At 44.8% G+C, this 18043-nt stretch overlaps 7 non-coding genes and 2 pseudogenes across 7 annotated transcripts; all 9 read left to right on the top strand.

The window, feature by feature from the left end:
- Positions 1-773: 773 nt before the first annotated feature.
- Positions 774-964, top strand: LOC141275022 (U2 spliceosomal RNA). The gene has a single exon (XR_012323278.1). It is a non-coding gene; the product is annotated as a U2 spliceosomal RNA (small nuclear RNA).
- A 1115-nt stretch (positions 965-2079) lies between these two features.
- On the top strand, positions 2080-2171 carry LOC141151294 (U2 spliceosomal RNA; annotated as a pseudogene).
- A 789-nt stretch (positions 2172-2960) lies between these two features.
- On the top strand, positions 2961-3139 carry LOC141150327 (U2 spliceosomal RNA; annotated as a pseudogene).
- Positions 3140-4254: 1115 nt separating this feature from the next.
- Positions 4255-4445, top strand: LOC141275020 (U2 spliceosomal RNA). The gene has a single exon (XR_012323276.1). It is a non-coding gene; the product is annotated as a U2 spliceosomal RNA (small nuclear RNA).
- Positions 4446-5560: 1115 nt separating this feature from the next.
- On the top strand, positions 5561-5751 carry LOC141275019 (U2 spliceosomal RNA). The gene has a single exon (XR_012323275.1). It is a non-coding gene; the product is annotated as a U2 spliceosomal RNA (small nuclear RNA).
- Positions 5752-12356: 6605 nt separating this feature from the next.
- On the top strand, positions 12357-12545 carry LOC141150474 (U2 spliceosomal RNA). The gene has a single exon (XR_012246667.1). It is a non-coding gene; the product is annotated as a U2 spliceosomal RNA (small nuclear RNA).
- Positions 12546-13660: 1115 nt separating this feature from the next.
- On the top strand, positions 13661-13851 carry LOC141275018 (U2 spliceosomal RNA). The gene has a single exon (XR_012323274.1). It is a non-coding gene; the product is annotated as a U2 spliceosomal RNA (small nuclear RNA).
- A 1115-nt stretch (positions 13852-14966) lies between these two features.
- On the top strand, positions 14967-15157 carry LOC141149863 (U2 spliceosomal RNA). Its single transcript, XR_012246145.1, has one exon. It is a non-coding gene; the product is annotated as a U2 spliceosomal RNA (small nuclear RNA).
- A 1115-nt stretch (positions 15158-16272) lies between these two features.
- Positions 16273-16463, top strand: LOC141275017 (U2 spliceosomal RNA). Its single transcript, XR_012323273.1, has one exon. It is a non-coding gene; the product is annotated as a U2 spliceosomal RNA (small nuclear RNA).
- Positions 16464-18043: the final 1580 nt, after the last annotated feature.

Raw genomic sequence — 18043 nt, 5'->3', positions numbered from 1 at the left:
ATTGTTGCACACACACCATCTATTTAGCAAATGCCCTTGTTATCAACAGCAGCCTTTTAAACTCACCTGAGCTAACAGGTATGTGCGCTGGTTACTCTGCTGCGCTTAAAATTTCTTTTTTGGTTTGCTACAATGCCTTTTCTGAAACGTTGTCTCCTTCTGCTGGAACACTGACTTCTTTCATTTAATGCCTGCAGACTATAAAAGAGAACCCAACCCAAAAAGTTTGGTTGATTAGTCTGTGGCATTCTGTTAAACTGTTGCTTATGGCGGTCTCTGTGAGCTTCTCAGCGACATTCAGCCAGCCAGGTATCCTGCCTGCAGTAGATGGAATGTGGCAATGGAACGCTGGCTGCGCGTGTCATAATAGGCTCTGAGCCTTTATATACCTGTGCACAGCAGCAGCCACCTTCAGTCTGCTGCTGGACAGCCAGCAGCAGCAGCAGCAGGAGAGGTATGTAATCAGGAGCCCTCCTGCTAAGGGTAGACAGCTGCTCGTTCCACCCCACCCCCCGCCTTAATTGGTTCTCCTCCCTTCCAACGGTGTTGAGGCGGGTGGGAACAGCAGGGGGTGAAGGTGCTGTGTTTAAAGAGGTGGAGTTATGCAGATCTAAAACGCGTGGATTGCAGCAGCAGCAAGCCGAAAAGTGCAGGCATGTAAGGGATCTAGAGGTTGACAACATGTCTTCTTAACGGGAGTCCAGGAGCTCATCTCCACAAATGGACTTTTCAGGATCCTTGGGTGGCTCCGTAGTTTGAAACCAATTCTGGTTATCGCTTCTCGGCCTTTTGGCTAAGATCAAGTGTAGTATCTGTTCTTATCAGTTTAATATCTGATACGTCCCCTATCTGGGGACCATATATTAAATGGATTTTTAGAACAGGGAGATGGAAAAAGAGCTTGCTCTGTCCACTCCACGCATTGACCTGGTATTGCAGTATCTCCAGGACCGGTGCACCCCTTCTTTAATGCAGTTTCTAAAATCAGAAAGAATTGAATTCAATGTTTTTTGTTCATTTTGCTTGTTTGTCGGATTTTGGGATGGACTCTTTGGCTTTGCTTTTCTTCTCCTCATTGGATTTTTCATGTTCAAAGTTGCAGAAGCCAGATTACAAGCTCATTTTGGTTCAACTTCAGCAACTGTGCATTGCATTGCCATGTAATGTGATGCAATGCTATCTTTCTAGCTCTCCCTTTTTACTTCCTTTTGGATAAACAGACATATTAGGCAAGCATTTTGGAGCTTTCACCTAAATAACTACAGGTGGTGAGATAAGCTGCACAATATAATTGACCTTTCAGTATATTGTTGCACACACACCATCTATTTAGCAAATGCCCTTGTTATCAACAGCAGCCTTTTAAACTCACCTGAGCTAACAGGTATGTGCGCTGGTTACTCTGCTGCGCTTAAAATTTCTTTTTTGGTTTGCTACAATGCCTTTTCTGAAACGTTGTCTCCTTCTGCTGGAACACTGACTTCTTTCATTTAATGCCTGCAGACTATAAAAGAGAACCCAACCCAAAAAGTTTGGTTGATTAGTCTGTGGCATTCTGTTAAACTGTTGCTTATGGCGGTCTCTGTGAGCTTCTCAGCGACATTCAGCCAGCCAGGTATCCTGCCTGCAGTAGATGGAATGTGGCAATGGAACGCTGGCTGCGCGTGTCATAATAGGCTCTGAGCCTTTATATACCTGTGCACAGCAGCAGCCACCTTCAGTCTGCTGCTGGACAGCCAGCAGCAGCAGCAGCAGGAGAGGTATGTAATCAGGAGCCCTCCTGCTAAGGGTAGACAGCTGCTCGTTCCACCCCACCCCCCGCCTTAATTGGTTCTCCTCCCTTCCAACGGTGTTGAGGCGGGTGGGAACAGCAGGGGGTGAAGGTGCTGTGTTTAAAGAGGTGGAGTTATGCAGATCTAAAACGCGTGGATTGCAGCAGCAGCAAGCCGAAAAGTGCAGGCATGTAAGGGATCTAGAGGTTGACAACATGTCTTCTTAACGGGAGTCCAGGAGCTCATCTCCACAAATGGACTTTTCAGGATCCTTGGGTGGCTCCGTAGTTTGAAACCAATTCTGGTTATCGCTTCTCGGCCTTTTGGCTAAGATCAAGTGTAGTATCTTTCGAAAAGGCCGTTTTGGATGTTGGCCGCCCTAGTAGATTGATACATTATGCACACTGGGGTTTAGGCGCTTGTTAGTACGCCAGATGGCTAATATAGTCATCTGGTGGAAAGCATGGCCCCCCAGGATCGACGCCATTGGGCCGGGGAAGATCGAAAGCCCGAAGTGTGAAGTGCCCCAGGAGTGGTGACCCTGGGGTGCCTTAACTCACTGGGATTGGGAACCCCACTTGAGTTTATGGCACATTTGCACAAGCACTTCAAATTTTCTTTCTTCGCACACACCCTTATTCCGGGCCTTCTGGCCTTAGGATCGGGAATTTTTTAATTCCCGGTCGAAGGTCCGGGCAGTATTATACTGTGAAACCTTCACTATTTATTTAATTTCTTTGTCACTGTGTGTCCACTTATTCACGTGTGTCACGTCCTACTAGGAATTTGTCGGGATGCGGTTCCCTTACGGGTTCCTCTCTTGGCAGGTCTAGGGGGGGAGTGTGTGGCCATCAGGTTCCGCTCCCCCCTGAACCCCCCTGGCTCTCCTCTTTCGGGAGGAGAGCGTTGTTGGCTCCCCTCTTCCGGGAGGGGAGCACAGTCTTTGGCTCCCAGTGCCTTGCTCGGGTGAGAACTCGGGCAGGTGCTGGGGGTAAGATTGGGTCGCCTCTGGCTTCTGCTGGAGGTGGCTTTTTGTCCCTGTTCCTCGCTGTGGCCTTTTGGCTCGGAGGGACGGGGAATGGTTTGGGGGACCCTTCTCCTTTTGGAGAGGGTTTCAAGAAGACCAGCATCCTAGTGCACTTTTTTTGTGGCACTTGTCACTTTTTTAAGCGCACTCGGGTTTTGTACACGAATTCGGGCTTTCGATAAAAAAATCTGTTCTTATCAGTTTAATATCTGATACGTCCCCTATCTGGGGACCATATATTAAATGGATTTTTAGAACAGGGAGATGGAAAAAGAGCTTGCTCTGTCCACTCCACGCATTGACCTGGTATTGCAGTATCTCCAGGACCGGTGCACCCCTTCTTTAATGCAGTTTCTAAAATCAGAAAGAATTGAATTCAATGTTTTTTGTTCATTTTGCTTGTTTGTCGGATTTTGGGATGGACTCTTTGGCTTTGCTTTTCTTCTCCTCATTGGATTTTTCATGTTCAAAGTTGCAGAAGCCAGATTACAAGCTCATTTTGGTTCAACTTCAGCAACTGTGCATTGCATTGCCATGTAATGTGATGCAATGCTATCTTTCTAGCTCTCCCTTTTTACTTCCTTTTGGATAAACAGACATATTAGGCAAGCATTTTGGAGCTTTCACCTAAATAACTACAGGTGGTGAGATAAGCTGCACAATATAATTGACCTTTCAGTATATTGTTGCACACACACCATCTATTTAGCAAATGCCCTTGTTATCAACAGCAGCCTTTTAAACTCACCTGAGCTAACAGGTATGTGCGCTGGTTACTCTGCTGCGCTTAAAATTTCTTTTTTGGTTTGCTACAATGCCTTTTCTGAAACGTTGTCTCCTTCTGCTGGAACACTGACTTCTTTCATTTAATGCCTGCAGACTATAAAAGAGAACCCAACCCAAAAAGTTTGGTTGATTAGTCTGTGGCATTCTGTTAAACTGTTGCTTATGGCGGTCTCTGTGAGCTTCTCAGCGACATTCAGCCAGCCAGGTATCCTGCCTGCAGTAGATGGAATGTGGCAATGGAACGCTGGCTGCGCGTGTCATAATAGGCTCTGAGCCTTTATATACCTGTGCACAGCAGCAGCCACCTTCAGTCTGCTGCTGGACAGCCAGCAGCAGCAGCAGCAGGAGAGGTATGTAATCAGGAGCCCTCCTGCTAAGGGTAGACAGCTGCTCGTTCCACCCCACCCCCCGCCTTAATTGGTTCTCCTCCCTTCCAACGGTGTTGAGGCGGGTGGGAACAGCAGGGGGTGAAGGTGCTGTGTTTAAAGAGGTGGAGTTATGCAGATCTAAAACGCGTGGATTGCAGCAGCAGCAAGCCGAAAAGTGCAGGCATGTAAGGGATCTAGAGGTTGACAACATGTCTTCTTAACGGGAGTCCAGGAGCTCATCTCCACAAATGGACTTTTCAGGATCCTTGGGTGGCTCCGTAGTTTGAAACCAATTCTGGTTATCGCTTCTCGGCCTTTTGGCTAAGATCAAGTGTAGTATCTGTTCTTATCAGTTTAATATCTGATACGTCCCCTATCTGGGGACCATATATTAAATGGATTTTTAGAACAGGGAGATGGAAAAAGAGCTTGCTCTGTCCACTCCACGCATTGACCTGGTATTGCAGTATCTCCAGGACCGGTGCACCCCTTCTTTAATGCAGTTTCTAAAATCAGAAAGAATTGAATTCAATGTTTTTTGTTCATTTTGCTTGTTTGTCGGATTTTGGGATGGACTCTTTGGCTTTGCTTTTCTTCTCCTCATTGGATTTTTCATGTTCAAAGTTGCAGAAGCCAGATTACAAGCTCATTTTGGTTAAACTTCAGCAACTGTGCATTGCATTGCCATGTAATGTGATGCAATGCTATCTTTCTAGCTCTCCCTTTTTACTTCCTTTTGGATAAACAGACATATTAGGCAAGCATTTTGGAGCTTTCACCTAAATAACTACAGGTGGTGAGATAAGCTGCACAATATAATTGACCTTTCAGTATATTGTTGCACACACACCATCTATTTAGCAAATGCCCTTGTTATCAACAGCAGCCTTTTAAACTCACCTGAGCTAACAGGTATGTGCGCTGGTTACTCTGCTGCGCTTAAAATTTCTTTTTTGGTTTGCTACAATGCCTTTTCTGAAACGTTGTCTCCTTCTGCTGGAACACTGACTTCTTTCATTTAATGCCTGCAGACTATAAAAGAGAACCCAACCCAAAAAGTTTGGTTGATTAGTCTGTGGCATTCTGTTAAACTGTTGCTTATGGCGGTCTCTGTGAGCTTCTCAGCGACATTCAGCCAGCCAGGTATCCTGCCTGCAGTAGATGGAATGTGGCAATGGAACGCTGGCTGCGCGTGTCATAATAGGCTCTGAGCCTTTATATACCTGTGCACAGCAGCAGCCACCTTCAGTCTGCTGCTGGACAGCCAGCAGCAGCAGCAGCAGGAGAGGTATGTAATCAGGAGCCCTCCTGCTAAGGGTAGACAGCTGCTCGTTCCACCCCACCCCCCGCCTTAATTGGTTCTCCTCCCTTCCAACGGTGTTGAGGCGGGTGGGAACAGCAGGGGGTGAAGGTGCTGTGTTTAAAGAGGTGGAGTTATGCAGATCTAAAACGCGTGGATTGCAGCAGCAGCAAGCCGAAAAGTGCAGGCATGTAAGGGATCTAGAGGTTGACAACATGTCTTCTTAACGGGAGTCCAGGAGCTCATCTCCACAAATGGACTTTTCAGGATCCTTGGGTGGCTCCGTAGTTTGAAACCAATTCTGGTTATCGCTTCTCGGCCTTTTGGCTAAGATCAAGTGTAGTATCTGTTCTTATCAGTTTAATATCTGATACGTCCCCTATCTGGGGACCATATATTAAATGGATTTTTAGAACAGGGAGATGGAAAAAGAGCTTGCTCTGTCCACTCCACGCATTGACCTGGTATTGCAGTATCTCCAGGACCGGTGCACCCCTTCTTTAATGCAGTTTCTAAAATCAGAAAGAATTGAATTCAATGTTTTTTGTTCATTTTGCTTGTTTGTCGGATTTTGGGATGGACTCTTTGGCTTTGCTTTTCTTCTCCTCATTGGATTTTTCATGTTCAAAGTTGCAGAAGCCAGATTACAAGCTCATTTTGGTTCAACTTCAGCAACTGTGCATTGCATTGCCATGTAATGTGATGCAATGCTATCTTTCTAGCTCTCCCTTTTTACTTCCTTTTGGATAAACAGACATATTAGGCAAGCATTTTGGAGCTTTCACCTAAATAACTACAGGTGGTGAGATAAGCTGCACAATATAATTGACCTTTCAGTATATTGTTGCACACACACTATCTATTTAGCAAATGCCCTTGTTATCAACAGCAGCCTTTTAAACTCACCTGAGCTAACAGGTATGTGCGCTGGTTACTCTGCTGCGCTTAAAATTTCTTTTTTGGTTTGCTACAATGCCTTTTCTGAAACGTTGTCTCCTTCTGCTGGAACACTGACTTCTTTCATTTAATGCCTGCAGACTATAAAAGAGAACCCAACCCAAAAAGTTTGGTTGATTAGTCTGTGGCATTCTGTTAAACTGTTGCTTATGGCGGTCTCTGTGAGCTTCTCAGCGACATTCAGCCAGCCAGGTATCCTGCCTGCAGTAGATGGAATGTGGCAATGGAACGCTGGCTGCGCGTGTCATAATAGGCTCTGAGCCTTTATATACCTGTGCACAGCAGCAGCCACCTTCAGTCTGCTGCTGGACAGCCAGCAGCAGCAGCAGCAGGAGAGGTATGTAATCAGGAGCCCTCCTGCTAAGGGTAGACAGCTGCTCGTTCCACCCCACCCCCCGCCTTAATTGGTTCTCCTCCCTTCCAACGGTGTTGAGGCGGGTGGGAACAGCAGGGGGTGAAGGTGCTGTGTTTAAAGAGGTGGAGTTATGCAGATCTAAAACGCGTGGATTGCAGCAGCAGCAAGCCGAAAAGTGCAGGCATGTAAGGGATCTAGAGGTTGACAACATGTCTTCTTAACGGGAGTCCAGGAGCTCATCTCCACAAATGGACTTTTCAGGATCCTTGGGTGGCTCCGTAGTTTGAAACCAATTCTGGTTATCGCTTCTCGGCCTTTTGGCTAAGATCAGGTGCAGTGATCTAACGGTTGCTGCCTTGGTCTCGGCTAGGAGGTGCCTGGGGTACCCGACTTGTTGGCCTTGGGGGATCGCTCTCTCTTAACGGAGGGAGCTTCACCCCCTTGCAGCTATTGGCAGGTCGGCTTAGTCCCCGGACAACGGGGAGCGATCGCGTCTTGTCTTCGGGGCGACCCGAGGAAATAAGGGCGTTTTCCTTTGCTGAGCTTTATCGCTTAGTGGGCTGTGTAAGTTCTTGGGGTACCCCTCCCTCGGTCTTGGGTTTGTTCCTGCTTTTGTGGGATTCATTCCCTTGTTACTATTGGGGGAGGGCTTAGTCCCTGAGGGCCGAAAATGCCTTTTTCTTTTGGATTTGCGGTGGGGGAGACTCCACTGCGACAGTCCATTAGAATCATGGTGGATGAATGCCAGCGCCATGAGAAGAATCTGCAGTACATCGTGCATGAGATTCTTTTTGGGTTCTTCCACCTGGAGCGAGATAAGATCCTGTGTCTTTACGATCAGGAATTCCGTGGGCGATATACCATTTCCTTTATGGCTAAATCATGCTGTGATAATATCCATGCAGCACTGATGGTTGCGGACAAGGACGATGAGAGACTGAACGGGCTGAGCTTTGACTTCCTGTACGGTGAAGAGGAAGTACCCTTGGTGATCTTCATGTACAGCCCATTTGTCTCTGAGGGCGATATCGAAACCTTTTTGAAGCGTTACTGCAAGTCAGTGCGCTTCTCACATGATATCCTCAACTCCCAGCGCTTCTGGAATGGGAAGAGGAAATACCTGGTGAAGTTCCATCCAGATCAGAGCGGCATTGGTGGTCTTCACCACCCGCCTGCTAATTTTGCCATTGGTAATGTCAGGGGATTCCTACGCTACCCAGGAATGCCCCTTCAATGCCGGAATTGTCATGAATATGGGCATACACGAGAAAATTGTACAAGGGTTCATGTAGTCTTTTGCAACAAGTGCGGTAAGAGTGGGCACACCTCCGCTACGTGTGACTCTGAGATCGTATGTAACCTATGTGGGAAGGCAGGTCACGCCTTCAGGAATTGTCCGAGCAAAAAGTCAAAAACATATGACATGTTTAAGTCAGGTCAACTGACTATCCAAGAATACTTCGGAGGGAGTATTACTACACCTGCCCCTGGACCTGGGTTGGCGCACGCTGACGGGTCCGGAACAAATCCTTCAACGGCTCCGCCAGAGGGCCCGCTGGTAGTTCCACAGAAGGACGGTCATAGGGGTTCCATAAGATTAACCGAGGGTTCGCTCTCTGTGGAATTGATCGATGTTCTGGCTCTAGATGTTGCCGTATCTCAGAGTCAAGAGGAAGGGTCCTCATCCAGCATGAATGCACCACCGGCATTATGTGGAACTGAGGAGACCTCTAGTACCCCGATTAAGCAAGCACCCAGATTCGCCACACCATCATCGGTGATCTTGGGTAAGGGCAAAAAGGGTACGCTCCTTAATCGATCAACCAGTGTGTCGGATAGAGAGACCTCTAGGGCGCGAAGTAAAAAGGACCCGGCTAAGACCCAGTCGAGCCCTGGTCCTCGAACCAGAAGTCGCAGTAGTTCCGTGACCAGACCAGAGGACAAGACGACCCAGAGGGATGACACCCGTTCCATAGACCAGACCGCCATGAGGACTGCAGATGCACAGGACTTGGAAAAGATGGACAGCTCCCAGCCTCTGAAAAGGCAACGGGAGGACGTAAAGCAACCTGATATCCAAAGAAAACACGGATGTCGAGGTCCAGATGAGGAGCCAAAAGTGGATGATGCCTTTTTGCCTGCTTCAGATCCCGGTAATATTAAACAAATCCTGACCCCTGGAGATGCGGAGGAGGAGGTGCCGTGTATTGACTTCTTCCCATCTTCAGATCCTGATTCTTCTTAATGTCTGTTCCTCTTAAAATCTCCTCACTAAATGTGAGGTCCCTAAAGAGCCCTACACGTAGGGCTGCTTTATTTTCTTATTTAGAGACATTGGACTTTGATTTCTGCTTTCTACAAGAATGTGGTATACAGAGTAATTTAAATTATAAGGACTTAAAAGAAGACTGGAAACTGGGCGCTTCTGTGTGGTCCGGTGCTAATGACTGTCGTGCTTCCGGAGTTGGACTACTTTGCCGTGGACATTCTACCATCATTCAATCTGTGACTGAAATTATACCTGGCAGAGCTATTTTAATACATCTTGTTTTTAATGGACTTTCTTTACGTTTATTAAATGTGTACGCTCCTCCTGGGAAGCAGGAAAGGGCGGATTTACTTGAAATATTGCCATTATTTTGTGTTGGGTCAACCCCCCTGCTAGTGGGAGGAGATTTTAATTGTTTACGTGATGGGGAATCCCGGCAGGGTGGGGATGTGAATCGTAAAGACCGTACCTCCTATTTGTTGAAAAGTTTAATTGATGATTTTAGATTACAGGACTGCTGGAAGGAACTCTTGCCGGCGGATCCAGGTGTTACATGGTCCAATGGAAGAGTTTCTTCTAGAATTGATTTCATATTTGCTTCTACTGCCTTTAAACCTTGTAAATGTTTTCTTTTATCTAATTTATTCTCTGATCATAAAGTTTTATCTGTGTTTTTAGAGTTAGCAGGGGAACAAAATACCTCAAGAGGCCCATGGAGATTAAATACAACTCTCCTAGAGGATATTGATATTCAAAAGCGGTTTGTGCAGGCCTACCAGTGCTGGCAATCAAAGAGAGACCCCCGCGCCTCGATGCTGGATTGGTGGGAGAGCATTAAACCTAAGATTAAATTATTTTTTATTAAGGCAGGGAAAATGAAAGCAAAAAAGAAAAAGCAGTGGTTTTATGTTTTTAATATGAGATTACAAGTACTCTTTAAACTAAAAGAAGTTGGTATTGATGTGGATGATGATATTGCAAATCTTAAGTCTGAAATAAAAAATGCTCTTAATGAAAAAGGAAAACAAATAATTTTTAACTCCCATGTACAGCACCTGGAGGAAGGAGAGAAATGCTCCCGATTCTTCTTCAAAAAGGTAATGGGGAGGAGGGACGCAATCCTAAATCTTGAAGGTGAAAATGATATTAAGGGTATGTTAGGAAAAGCTTTTAATTTTTATCAACTTCTTTTTAACACTAAAGTTATAGATCCATCCTTTTTAGAGTATGCTATTAATTCCCTTGATTTTAAGTTAGATATTTTAGACCAGGGTATTTTATCTAGGGATCTCACCAGTGAGGAACTTTTACAGATTTTTAAAAGTTTCTCCAGTGGGAAAGCCCCTGGGGAAGACGGTCTACCGATTGAGTTTTATCTGACTTTTTGGGGAATTTTAAAGAACGATATGTTTTTATTGTTTAAAGAAGCTTTTAATACTAATAAATTACCCCCATCTTGGAGGAGAGGTCTGGTATCTTTAATATATAAAAAAGGGGATAGGAGCCAACTTAAAAACTGGCGGCCTATTACGCTTTTAAACCTTGATTATAAAATTTTAGCTAAACTTATTGCAGTCCGTTTAAAACCCTTTATAGCCAAATTAATTCACCCTAACCAGGTATGTGGTGTTCCCGGAAGAACCATAGCTGAGTCCCTCAACATAATTAGGGATACCATATGGTATTCAAAAGAGAGAAGTCAAAACCTTGCAATTTTATCCTTAGACTTTGAAAAAGCTTTTGACAGGGTATCGCATTAATTTCTTTTTATGGTTCTTAAAAAAATGGCGTTTCCAGAGAAAATTTTAACCCGCATTATGCTTTTATATCATTCTTGTTTTAGTCAAATTTCTGTAAATGGGTTTTTAACGAAGGGGGTTCCTCTATTATCAGGGGTGAAACAAGGGTGCCCTCTCTCACCACTGCTCTTTATCTGTGTTATGGAACCACTATTAACCATACTGAGAAAAGATAAAGTAATTAAAGGGGTACCTATTCCCGGGAGTAGGGGTATGCAACTTAAAGCCCTAAGTTACATGGATGATGTTACCATACTATGTCCAGATTCCACATCTCTGAGGAGGGTATTGAGAAACACACAATTTTTCTGTGAAGCCTCAGGTTTTAAATTAAATATAGATAAATGTGACTGTTTTAATGTGGGGGGATGGGACTCCTCTTTGACCCCTGGGATAGTGATACAGAAAAATCACATAAAAATTTTAGGAATTATTTTTAACCAAGCCAATGAGGGGGACCCTAACTGGGACTCTGCAATGGATAAAATAGAAAAAAAGATCTCATTGTGGAATTTAAGGAACCTTAGTATGGAAGGTAAAATTTTAATTATTAAAGCTGTTTTAATTCCCATTATGTTGTATGTTGCAATGGTGTTTCCCCCTTCCAATTTACAAATCAAGAAAGTAACAAGAATTGTTTTTATGCTTTTATGGGGTTCAAAAATGGAAAAGTTAAAAAGAGATCTGATGTACAAATGTAAATCTAATGGAGGTAAAGATGTACCCAATTTTTTTACCTTTTTCCATATAAAGTATTTCTGCTTCTGTTTTAAGGTTTTTAAATCTGATGGCATTTTTAGTTATTTTTTAAAATATGCAGCAGGAATGATTTTTAAAAGGTGGTTTAGCCTACCTTTAAGTTCTCCTGTGCTCCTGTGCCCACCTAAACAGTATGTGATACTTGAGAAAACGGTCAGACTTTTAGGTCTCCAGGAATTGGAGCCTGATATATTGGGGGACCAAAGGAAGGTATCTATTGCTTGCAGACACTCTGAGGACACAATTCCTGTCTCCAATTTTTCACAGGCAAGGTCCAAAACGGTGTGGCGAAATGTGTACGGGAAATATCTTGCAAATGTACACAAGGACCTTGCCTGGGCTATCGTCCACCAGTGCCTCCCTACCCGTGAGTTTCAACATAGGCGGGGGCTGGTGGCGAGAGCCAAATGTCCAAGAGATATATGCGGGGAAAGTGAGTCTGTATTGCATCTCTTTTGGAATTGTCATTTTGCACAGGAGGTTTGGAGAAAGGTAGGCCCACTTTTAAAATGGGCATGTGGCCTGAAAGATTTTAATCACTTTTATGTCTTTTATGGTCTTTTTAAGTGTCCAAATTTTAAACAATTCCGAGTTGCCTGGATTATTATTAATTGTTTTAAAAATGCCATGTGGAAAGTTAGAAATATTTTACTCTTCAAACATGATCATATTGATTCAACAGACTGTATAAAAATTGCTTTAAGTGAAATGTATATTTACTATCTCAGAGATAAAAAACTGTATGGAGCAAAAGAAGCGGCTTCTATGTGGTGTGTACAATTATGGAACACAATTAGTGGTAATTAAATAAACCCAAGTACATCTGTAATTATGATTTTCTTAATTGTTACAATGGTTTTATGATGGTAAATTGTGTTTTTACAAAAAACTTGAATTGATTATTATCATGTTTTATCATTTTATTGTAATGTTATAAATGTTCTTTTTTAAAACCTTTGTAAATATACTTTTGAATCAATAAAATTGCGTTGAAACCTTATCTGTTCTTATCAGTTTAATATCTGATACGTCCCCTATCTGGGGACCATATATTAAATGGATTTTTAGAACAGGGAGATGGAAAAAGAGCTTGCTCTGTCCACTCCACGCATTGACCTGGTATTGCAGTATCTCCAGGACCGGTGCACCCCTTCTTTAATGCAGTTTCTAAAATCAGAAAGAATTGAATTCAATGTTTTTTGTTCATTTTGCTTGTTTGTCGGATTTTGGGATGGACTCTTTGGCTTTGCTTTTCTTCTCCTCATTGGATTTTTCATGTTCAAAGTTGCAGAAGCCAGATTACAAGCTCATTTTGGTTCAACTTCAGCAACTGTGCATTGCATTGCCATGTAATGTGTTGCAATGCTATCTTTCTAGCTCTCCCTTTTTACTTCCTTTTGGATAAACAGACATATTAGGCAAGCATTTTGGAGCTTTCACCTAAATAACTACAGGTGGTGAGATAAGCTGCACAATATAATTGACCTTTCAGTATATTGTTGCACACACACCATCTATTTAGCAAATGCCCTTGTTATCAACAGCAGCCTTTTAAACTCACCTGAGCTAACAGGTATGTGCGCTGGTTACTCTGCTGCGCTTAAAATTTCTTTTTTGGTTTGCTACAATGCCTTTTCTGAAACGTTGTCTCCTTCTGCTGGAACACTGACTTCTTTCATTTAATGCCTGCAGACTATAAAAGAGAACCCAACCCAAAAAGTTTGGTTGATTAGTCTGTGGCATTCTGTTAAACTGTTGCTTATGGCGGTCTCTGTGAGCTTCTCAGCGACATTCAGCCAGCCAGGTATCCTGCCTGCAGTAGATGAAATGTGGCAATGGAACGCTGGCTGCGCGTGTCATAATAGGCTCTGAGCCTTTATATACCTGTGCACAGCAGCAGCCACCTTCAGTCTGCTGCTGGACAGCCAGCAGCAGCAGCAGCAGGAGAGGTATGTAATCAGGAGCCCTCCTGCTAAGGGTAGACAGCTGCTCGTTCCACCCCACCCCCCGCCTTAATTGGTTCTCCTCCCTTCCAACGGTGTTGAGGCGGGTGGGAACAGCAGGGGGTGAAGGTGCTGTGTTTAAAGAGGTGGAGTTATGCAGATCTAAAACGCGTGGATTGCAGCAGCAGCAAGCCGAAAAGTGCAGGCATGTAAGGGATCTAGAGGTTGACAACATGTCTTCTTAACGGGAGTCCAGGAGCTCATCTCCACAAATGGACTTTTCAGGATCCTTGGGTGGCTCCGTAGTTTGAAACCAATTCTGGTTATCGCTTCTCGGCCTTTTGGCTAAGATCAAGTGTAGTATCTGTTCTTATCAGTTTAATATCTGATACGTCCCCTATCTGGGGACCATATATTAAATGGATTTTTAGAACAGGGAGATGGAAAAAGAGCTTGCTCTGTCCACTCCACGCATTGACCTGGTATTGCAGTATCTCCAGGACCGGTGCACCCCTTCTTTAATGCAGTTTCTAAAATCAGAAAGAATTGAATTCAATGTTTTTTGTTCATTTTGCTTGTTTGTCGGATTTTGGGATGGACTCTTTGGCTTTGCTTTTCTTCTCCTCATTGGATTTTTCATGTTCAAAGTTGCAGAAGCCAGATTACAAGCTCATTTTGGTTCAACTTCAGCAACTGTGCATTGCATTGCCATGTAATGTGTTGCAATGCTATCTTTCTAGCTCTCCCTTTTTACTTCCTTTTGGATAAACAGACATATTAGGCAAGCATTTTGGAGCTTTCACCTAAATAACTACAGGTGGTGAGATAAGCTGCACAATATAATTGACCTTTCAGTATATTGTTGCACACACACCATCTATTTAGCAAATGCCCTTGTTATCAACAGCAGCCTTTTAAACTCACCTGAGCTAACAGGTATGTGCGCTGGTTACTCTGCTGCGCTTAAAATTTCTTTTTTGGTTTGCTACAATGCCTTTTCTGAAACGTTGTCTCCTTCTGCTGGAACACTGACTTCTTTCATTTAATGCCTGCAGACTATAAAAGAGAACCCAACCCAAAAAGTTTGGTTGATTAGTCTGTGGCATTCTGTTAAACTGTTGCTTATGGCGGTCTCTGTGAGCTTCTCAGCGACATTCAGCCAGCCAGGTATCCTGCCTGCAGTAGATGAAATGTGGCAATGGAACGCTGGCTGCGCGTGTCATAATAGGCTCTGAGCCTTTATATACCTGTGCACAGCAGCAGCCACCTTCAGTCTGCTGCTGGACAGCCAGCAGCAGCAGCAGCAGGAGAGGTATGTAATCAGGAGCCCTCCTGCTAAGGGTAGACAGCTGCTCGTTCCACCCCACCCCCCGCCTTAATTGGTTCTCCTCCCTTCCAACGGTGTTGAGGCGGGTGGGAACAGCAGGGGGTGAAGGTGCTGTGTTTAAAGAGGTGGAGTTATGCAGATCTAAAACGCGTGGATTGCAGCAGCAGCAAGCCGAAAAGTGCAGGCATGTAAGGGATCTAGAGGTTGACAACATGTCTTCTTAACGGGAGTCCAGGAGCTCATCTCCACAAATGGACTTTTCAGGATCCTTGGGTGGCTCCGTAGTTTGAAACCAATTCTGGTTATCGCTTCTCGGCCTTTTGGCTAAGATCAAGTGTAGTATCTGTTCTTATCAGTTTAATATCTGATACGTCCCCTATCTGAGGACCATATATTAAATGGATTTTTAGAACAGGGAGATGGAAAAAGAGCTTGCTCTGTCCACTCCACGCATTGACCTGGTATTGCAGTATCTCCAGGACCGGTGCACCCCTTCTTTAATGCAGTTTCTAAAATCAGAAAGAATTGAATTCAATGTTTTTTGTTCATTTTGCTTGTTTGTCAGATTTTGGGATGGACTCTTTGGCTTTGCTTTTCTTCTCCTCATTGGATTTTTCATGTTCAAAGTTGCAGAAGCCAGATTACAAGCTCATTTTGGTTCAACTTCAGCAACTGTGCATTGCATTGCCATGTAATGTGATGCAATGCTATCTTTCTAGCTCTCCCTTTTTACTTCCTTTTGGATAAACAGACATATTAGGCAAGCATTTTGGAGCTTTCACCTAAATAACTACAGGTGGTGAGATAAGCTGCACAATATAATTGACCTTTCAGTATATTGTTGCACACACACCATCTATTTAGCAAATGCCCTTGTTATCAACAGCAGCCTTTTAAACTCACCTGAGCTAACAGGTATGTGCGCTGGTTACTCTGCTGTGCTTAAAATTTCTTTTTTGGTTTGCTACAATGCCTTTTCTGAAACGTTGTCTCCTTCTGCTGGAACACTGACTTCTTTCATTTAATGCCTGCAGACTATAAAAGAGAACCCAACCCAAAAAGTTTGGTTGATTAGTCTGTGGCATTCTGTTAAACTGTTGCTTATGGCGGTCTCTGTGAGCTTCTCAGCGACATTCAGCCAGCCAGGTACCCTGCCTGCAGTAGATGGAATGTGGCAATGGAACGCTGGCTGCGCGTGTCATAATAGGCTCTGAGCCTTTATATACCTGTGCACAGCAGCAGCCACCTTCAGTCTGCTGCTGGACAGCCAGCAGCAGCAGCAGCAGGAGAGGTATGTAATCAGGAGCCCTCCTGCTAAGGGTAGACAGCTGATCGTTCCACCCCACCCCCCGCCTTAATTGGTTCTCCTCCCTTCCAACGGTGTTGAGGCGGGTGGGAACAGCAGGGGGTGAAGGTGCTGTGTTTAAAGAGGTGGAGTTATGCAGATCTAAAACGCGTGGATTGCAGCAGCAGCAAGCCGAAAAGTGCAGGCATGTAAGGGATCTAGAGGTTGACAACGTGTCTTCTTAACGGGAGTCCAGGAGCTCATCTCCACAAATGGACTTTTCAGGATCCTTGGGTGGCTCCGTAGTTTGAAACCAATTCTGGTTATCGCTTCTCGGCCTTTTGGCTAAGATCAAGTGTAGTATCTGTTCTTATCAGTTTAATATCTGATACGTCCCCTATCTGGGGACCATATATTAAATGGATTTTTAGAACAGGGAGATGGAAAAAGAGCTTGCTCTGTCCACTCCACGCATTGACCTGGTATTGCAGTATCTCCAGGACCGGTGCACCCCTTCTTTAATGCAGTTTCTAAAATCAGAAAGAATTGAATTCAATGTTTTTTGTTCATTTTGCTTGTTTGTCGGATTTTGGGATGGACTCTTTGGCTTTGCTTTTCTTCTCCTCATTGGATTTTTCATGTTCAAAGTTGCAGAAGCCAGATTACAAGCTCATTTTGGTTCAACTTCAGCAACTGTGCATTGCATTGCCATGTAATGTGATGCAATGCTATCTTTCTAGCTCTCCCTTTTTACTTCCTTTTGGATAAACAGACATATTAGGCAAGCATTTTGGAGCTTTCACCTAAATAACTACAGGTGGTGAGATAAGCTGCACAATATAATTGACCTTTCAGTATATTGTTGCACACACACCATCTATTTAGCAAATGCCCTTGTTATCAACAGCAGCCTTTTAAACTCACCTGAGCTAACAGGTATGTGCGCTGGTTACTCTGCTGCGCTTAAAATTTCTTTTTTGGTTTGCTACAATGCCTTTTCTGAAACGTTGTCTCCTTCTGCTGGAACACTGACTTCTTTCATTTAATGCCTGCAGACTATAAAAGAGAACCCAACCCAAAAAGTTTGGTTGATTAGTCTGTGGCATTCTGTTAAACTGTTGCTTATGGCGGTCTCTGTAAGCTTCTCAGCGACATTCAGCCAGCCAGGTATCCTGCCTGCAGTAGATGGAATGTGGCAATGGAACGCTGGCTGCGCGTGTCATAATAGGCTCTGAGCCTTTATATACCTGTGCACAGCAGCAGCCACCTTCAGTCTGCTGCTGGACAGCCAGCAGCAGCAGCAGCAGGAGAGGTATGTAATCAGGAGCCCTCCTGCTAAGGGTAGACAGCTGCTCGTTCCACCCCACCCCCCGCCTTAATTGGTTCTCCTCCCTTCCAACGGTGTTGAGGCGGGTGGGAACAGCAGGGGGTGAAGGTGCTGTGTTTAAAGAGGTGGAGTTATGCAGATCTAAAACGCGTGGATTGCAGCAGCAGCAAGCCGAAAAGTGCAGGCATGTAAGGGATCTAGATCATTGGATTTTTCATGTTCAAAGTTGCAGAAGTGTTATGCACACGCCCGGGCTAAGCGGCGTGTGCGTGTGATTGGTAGTGATTCCACTGGACCGTGCCGGAGAGTGAATGCCTGGAGGGGCGTAACTAGGTATTCACCCGATCCGACCAGGGTCGCACGACGGCATACGACGCCAGTGCACCAAGGAGGAACCGAGCAGAGGGACCAGGTGCTACTCCAGGACAGACCCCGGACACGGCTGTTGACCCACACAGGGGAATACAGGAACAGACTGGTAGGCTGGCACACAGACTGGTGGGTATAGGCAGGCACGACTGGTATGCAGGCAGGCGGGTAAGCAGGCAGGGGGGTACAGGCAAGCACAGCTAGAGTGCAGACAGGGAGGCACTAGCAGGTAGGAACACAGGCGGGATAGGGCCCAGTACACACTGGGACTCAGGAACATTACAGGCAGAGGGGTACAGGCAGGGCAGGACAGGACTGCCGGAGCAGCGGGCAGAAGCAGGGCAGGACAGGACTGCCGGAGCAGCGGGCAGAAGCAGGGCAGGACAGGACTGCCGGAGCA

This window comes from Phyllobates terribilis, unplaced genomic scaffold, assembly GCF_046119375.1.
Source record: "Phyllobates terribilis strain yellow unplaced genomic scaffold, ASM4611937v1 Scaffold_5__5_contigs__length_657084704, whole genome shotgun sequence".
Taxonomy (NCBI): Eukaryota; Metazoa; Chordata; class Amphibia; order Anura; family Dendrobatidae; genus Phyllobates; species Phyllobates terribilis.
Note: the sequence above shows the minus strand (reverse complement) of the source record. Positions and strands in the feature narration are given on the sequence as shown.